This window comes from Salvia splendens, chromosome 7, assembly GCF_004379255.2.
Source record: "Salvia splendens isolate huo1 chromosome 7, SspV2, whole genome shotgun sequence".
Taxonomy (NCBI): domain Eukaryota; kingdom Viridiplantae; phylum Streptophyta; class Magnoliopsida; order Lamiales; family Lamiaceae; genus Salvia; species Salvia splendens.
Genome location: NC_056038.1, coordinates 20,088,985 through 20,095,804, shown reverse-complemented (window position 1 = coordinate 20,095,804; position 6,820 = coordinate 20,088,985).

Genomic DNA, 6,820 nt, shown 5'->3' with positions numbered 1-6,820 from the left:
GATTCTAACTTACAGTGCATCAAACAGACATTCTCGACTTTCAAGCTATTTAACAAAATGTTAAAATCTTGATAGTTTAGATCAGTTTGAACAATTGCTAAGTATTTTCTTAGCCTTAAAACTAAGAGCCATAAATACTTATCGTTCATTGTTATAAGAAGTTGATGTGTTGTTTAATACTCAATCTTGTTGTACTTATATTGCTTTAATACTATGATATCTTAAGCATCAATCATAAAATAATAATTGAGCATTAATAGCTCCTACTTCAACAAATGCCTAACTGGATTAAGATCTCTTACTTAGAAGTTGCATTGTCATGAAAGTCATTGTCCTTCTTAAAAGAGGTCAATCCAACTTACAAAGCATCTTCACTTCGCTTTTAAACTAACATTGATTACAATTCAGGCTCCCCGATTTCCATATCTAGTCTTTTGTTCAAGTGAACTAGGACTTAAGAAAAGTGCAGCCTTTATGAATTGGTCATCTATCATGTTACTTTACTCTAATAGTAATATAACGACTATCATTCTGAAGGTTCAGTTAAACCTTCTTGTGGTAATTTCTTATTACTTTAGGCGATAACTTGAGTCAGATAACCATTTGAGTGATCAAAAGATTCCTCTAAACATTCTGTTACTACAGGATATTCCAATCGAATCATCTTGACAGATTCTATTGATATCCATCTTTCATCATCATTAACCAAGACTTGTCTCCCTACTTGAAGGAAAATAGCTTGACTTTCTTCCTTAAAGAACTTGTCAAGTACATGCATAATGCATTCTCGAACATTCTTCGCAAATTATGTCGAGGAAATGGAGGACATGAATCATTGAGTATAAACTCTAAGTTTTCAGCGATGAGAATCTTATCCATTTACGTTTCCAATCTACATAATTTTGGCTTTCGAGTTTATTTTCTTTAAGGATCGCAGACAAAATATTGAATGACATAATGAAGATTAGGCAAATAAACTTATTATCACATACTTATGCTCAATACATAATCACAAATAACCACAAAACAATTATGTATCTTGCAACTGTAAAATCGAAAACAGGTACCCTCCATAAGAGGTCAATAATCATTCACAACTTTAACATTTTTACTGGTCACAACATCGACGAATAGTCTAGAGACCACATAATGACATGGCCGCTTAATGTTGCTTAAGCACGACCATCAGATTTCGCATTACAAAATATTATTTCTACAACACTCTCCCATAACAATGTTCATGTGCTGATAATAAAATCAAACTATCTTATAAATTCTGTTTGAACATCTGAAACATGCAATTTCTTAGGATTATTGTCCCCACATAATGGGTGGCGATAATATTATAAATCACTTTCTAGTCCATACTATTTATTATTGAGAAGTCTGTCTCTATGAACTTGCTATTTCGTAGGATTATTGTCCCCACATAATGGGTGGCAATAATATTAGAAATTACCTTCATAAATTGACAAACCAATCGATGGAGACCATATACAACGCACTGTTGTAATTATCGCTTAGATATTTTATATGGTTTTTGCATAATTATCATAAAAGCAGATAAATCAGATAATACACTTAAAATAGATAAACACCAAATAAACAGATAATTCCATTTAATGCATGACATTTAAATACACTGGATAATTAATGACAATTATTTAATCTAGTTAAGGGAGATTCAATTAAATAATTAAGTTTTATCTTGGATAATAATTATCAAAAAGATAAGAATAACTTGGATTAATAATTATTTTAATCCATCTAGAATTTGTTTTAATATAATTAAATCTATTCAAATCCCTAGGATAAAAATAAAATAATATAAATATTATTAAAATCTATCTAGGATGATTAAATCCATATAAATCTATAAGCTAAGAATAAAATATTATATTATGACTACCCAAATCCATCTAGAATTCATATATGAATAAATTCATATAAATTCATAGGATAAGAATAAAATAATATTATCATTATCTAAATCCAACTAGGATTCGTCTAGAAATAAATCCATATAAATCCATAGGATGTGGATAAAAACTAGATTAACATTTTCCAAATATAACTAGGATTCATCTAGGAATAAAATCCATATAAATCCATAAAATAAGAAAATAACCTAATTAATCCATGATTTAATTCATAATTAAATCTTATATAATATATAAAATCCACAGAAGATATATTCAAATATTAATTCTAAATTAATCTTGAATTATTTCCAAAAATGAATCCAAGAATTTGGAAACCCTAATCAAATTTGGAAAGCGAACTCACGAGGCGAGGCAAAGCGACGTCGCGCATAGGGAAACCCTAATCTTGCGCCGTCGTACTCCCACTGAACCGCAGCCACTGCCTCTCGTCACCGCCATTACTTGCTTCGCACACCACTGGACAAGACCGCCCAGCCGCTGCCACTACACCACCGCAAACTGCTCGCACGCTTGGCCAGTTCGCGGAACTGCCCAGCGCTGGTGTCTCTCCCAGCCTACCTCACGACGCCGCTGCTGCCTTGCAGTCGCCGGAGGTCGGACTGCTGCTGATGTCCGTTAAACACTCCACCAATTTGCGATGCAATTCTCAATTCCCATCATTTACTTGACGTAAAGCATTCGTTAATCAAAACATACATCATAATTAATGATTCAAATCACATAATCATTACGGTTAAAAACAAGACTTTGTAGTGTTCACCCATTAACTAAAACTGATTTTGTGGAATTGTTGCTATCGCACAAACTGGCGGAGAATTCCAACGCCGAAGCTCGATCGCATTCTTCATTCTTGTGTTCGAACAGTTAATAACAAACACAAACGCACAACCATGCATTTAAGCAATTCACATATCATGAAATTAATCCACATAATCAGATCCAAAAATTGGCTCCGATACCAATTTTTGGGGTTTGGTGTCCCTTGCACAACGGAAGACTTGTACAAAACAAATAAATCAGATAAGGATCTATTTGACCAATTATGTGATTAATCAATTAACATGTTAAACAGATAATTGCATGCTAGAACGCAAATAATTCATGCTCAAAGAATATAAATCCTAAACATGAATACTACGGTTTAGAGTTACCGATTTGATTCTCCAAAGAATCATTGATTGCTTGCGCCTTCTCCACGATGATCTTCAATACTAGACCATGGATCTTCTGACTGGTTCCGGAACTGTATCTCAATACCAGGGTGGGCTGATCTTATCAAAATACTAGGACTCGAATAAAGAAGACAGAAAAATTCCTCACGGAGGAGGAGCTGAAAATCTCACGGAGGAGAAAAATCATGAAAAAATCGTACCCTACTCCTTTTAGCAGTGGACGAAATTTTTCATAAAAATTAAAGTCGTTTTTCTATCTCCTTTATTCTTCTATTTATAATAAGTTCATATTGGGCCCAATCAGGGATCTATGGAAGGTTTTGTATATGGCCTCCCCCAATTAGCTTTTTACTAATTAAATTGAACCCACAATTTAATACAAGCTTATATTGGAATATTACGAGCAGCCACTATAGAAGTAATATTGCACTGCTCATCCAAATTCGAAATTATAAGTAATCCGGGCTTCCTTGTTTATATGATTATTTCTCGCGCTTAAGATAAAAATGTTTATTAATTAATTAATGTTGCTATGGACTTAATTAATTAACATCTTATTAATTCCAAGAGTGGACTTAGCAAAAAAACACTTATTTATTATTCATGGAATAATTAAATTCCAACTGCTCAGTTTCTGAATAATAAAAACTTGTTCGAGCTCCTCTTGGGGACATTATCAAACCAGACTCACCAGGCGCGCGATTCATCATAATAACAATCCTAGCACCGCTAGATATTACTCACCACTACCCAATATAATACGATTATTGGGTTGCGAAAAACCTGCACCATTTGATAAGTCAAAGTAGTGCATAATCAATACCGTATGCTCAATGCTAACGTATGTTGATTAAGAAACAGTTGTTTATCAAGACCTAGTCTTCCAGTAGATAGCATGAAGATATGTCTTGCTGTTAGATCCGTTCAGTGCTATACCACACCAATGTCATCTTATTTTAGTAAGGCTTAGAAATAATCGGACTGACATTGCAACCTTTATCGATAGGTAGCCAAAGCCTATCTAGGTTGTGAAATTCTTCTTTCTCTTTTGCGAAGCATTGCATAGATCTGACTGTAGTTGCCTTAAAGTGGATGACGCCCACAACCAGTCTACTAAGCAAAACACTTAGACTTTGTTTACTTCTTATGCATTTAAATGTTCGTAAAACTTCTTATAAATGCACAAGCAAACACAATGTAATAATGATGGTGATTCTATTCATGCGTAACTGCTCGAATAATGCCAAATCGGGTTAAAAGTGGATTATAGAGTTTTTCGTATATAAGCAAGATTCTATTCGTGCTCATTCGTGCTCGAAACATGCTTTTCAGTATAACAAACCTAACAGATAGCATCAAAAGTAAACTGAAAACTAACAATGAAAACATGAAATTGTTTCATCGCTCCTTCTCGAAGCGGAATATCAGAACCAAAAGCTAAAAATGCAGAAAACTAACACCAAACCACGACTAAACTAAATTAAAACAGGACCAAGTGTGTGTGCAATGGAAATCTGGAAATTGAAGTAAAATGAGCTCCGATTTCAGCCCTAGAAGAGAGCTGAATTCCTAAAGATATTCTAAGAATGTATATGAGACCTCCCAGACTGAGAGCTCTCCAAAAAGTTCTCGTGTTGGGCATTCCTTTATATAGAGAGGCGTATGGCTCTGATCCCTAGGGTACCATCCTCTCCGAAATGTCATTCATGCCCTTCACTTTTGTGGTTCCATGCAGAAACTTCTGCTAGCTCCATTTAATTCTAACTTGATCAACTCAATGCCGCAGTTTTTGACTTCTTTCCTTGATTCGTTCATCCGCCCAACTGATCCGTTCATTTGCTGAATATGGCGGATTTTTATACACACCTGGCTCAAAATTAGATGTTAGATCACAGATTTGAGTAAAGTTTTACCTCAGAACACATGCATGAAACGAGCCTCATTAGTCTCTCAAGTCAAGTAGTTAACTTAACCCACCCCTAGAAAGCGTGGCCGCAGCCATTCCTATTTCGTGTCTAACAACAAATGTAAAACACATCATCTCTATGGGATCGATCATTACTTCCCTATACTAGTTAATAGTATTGTGGGTTAAGGTTTTGAAGAAACGCTTCTGAACTCTTCTATTCATCTCACTCAAGGAAGATTAAGTCAAGTTGATCAGTCTGAATCTACACCGGAGCCACTCACCTGTGTTCACAGGTAGAAGACGTACACTTGGCCAGTCGGATCAGTTTGACAATCCAACTTAAGCACTCCACAACATAAGATGAGAACGATGCAAGAGCAGAGTACAAGAAGCGAGCACTTTCAAATGGCGCCCTTGTCGGGGATGATGTCGTTTATCCTACATTTGTTGTAAGACACTTTGGTGTAAATATTGTTAATATCTTCTGTTTCTTTCTTTTGATCGCAGTTGAGAGACAACTCAAAGCAACAACAGTGATGAATCAATGTCCTTATCTATGTGGATCAAGCATTTTCCCTGCTGGGGTGAACCAAGGGGACAACTGGAGCAAGAGAATACATAGATGGGAGAAAAGTCTCATGTTTTTTTAAGGAATTTTAGTTTAAATTTTGTAAATAAACTTTTTGTTGTTTTCTGTTTTCCCCAGTTCGAAGGCACCGAGTCCAGGAGGCAAACAGAGGACGAAGAGGGAGTGGAGCCAAACATTGTCCAAGACGAATCACCTCCCCCTCCATCAATCCACTTGGATGCCAACAGTAAAGAAAGTGAGGACATCATCTTTGTGAGTCTGCTTGAGTCAATAACCACCCCAGACAAGGAGGAGACCACCATGGTTTGTGACCAGGAAGATGATCTAGAGATAGGTTCACTCTATGCCCATGCGAAGGAAGAACCAACATCAACCATCACCGCCACTCAGGGGCAGGAAGCGGTGTATGTGAAATCAGAAGTATTTGCCATCTTACCTACATTTTTGGGAGCTAGTGATGATAGCCCAATTGAATTCCTCCATTAGTTCGACAAAATTTGCAGGGTGCAGAAAAGGCCAAAAGGGTCAAGTGAGGAGTATTTCAAGCTGAGAGCTATTCCCCTTTCGTTGAAAGGAGATGCAGAGACTTGGTTTAGAGGTGTAGCACCCCGGAAAATTGTGACTTTTTATTTTTTAATTTTTATTTGATGGCTTTTTTTTTATTAATGTGGATGTTGAATAAGAATTTCTTTTGTGGAAATTGAGTCTCTATGTGTTTGAGTTAATTATGTAAAATTAGTTGTTGTGGGTTATGTGAGTTAATGTGATTAAGCTTCCAATGTGTGAATTAAATTAAATGGGATCATGCATATATTTCTAGCCATTTTATTTAGAATTTTCGGCCCTCCTATTTATTGGAAATAATATTTTCTTTCTTGGATTTAATTAATTGCTTTGGGATATTTATCCAAATTAAAATCCAATTAAATCTTACCATATCTTGTCAAATCTCTCCAACCACCAAATCTATCAATATCTATCAATTTTGCCTATAAATACCCCACACGTTTTTCCCTCTCTTCCTCTCCTTCTCCACCAATCCTTCACCAATTCCTTGTTCTTGCATCATTGTGGAGTTGGAAATTCAAGATTCATCGAAAAATCGCATCATTCGTCATTCCTACCGATTGTTTTTCAAGATAAAGGTATACTTTGATTCATCTTTCTCATTATTACCATTGAATCCATGTTTCTTGTTCCCCTCATG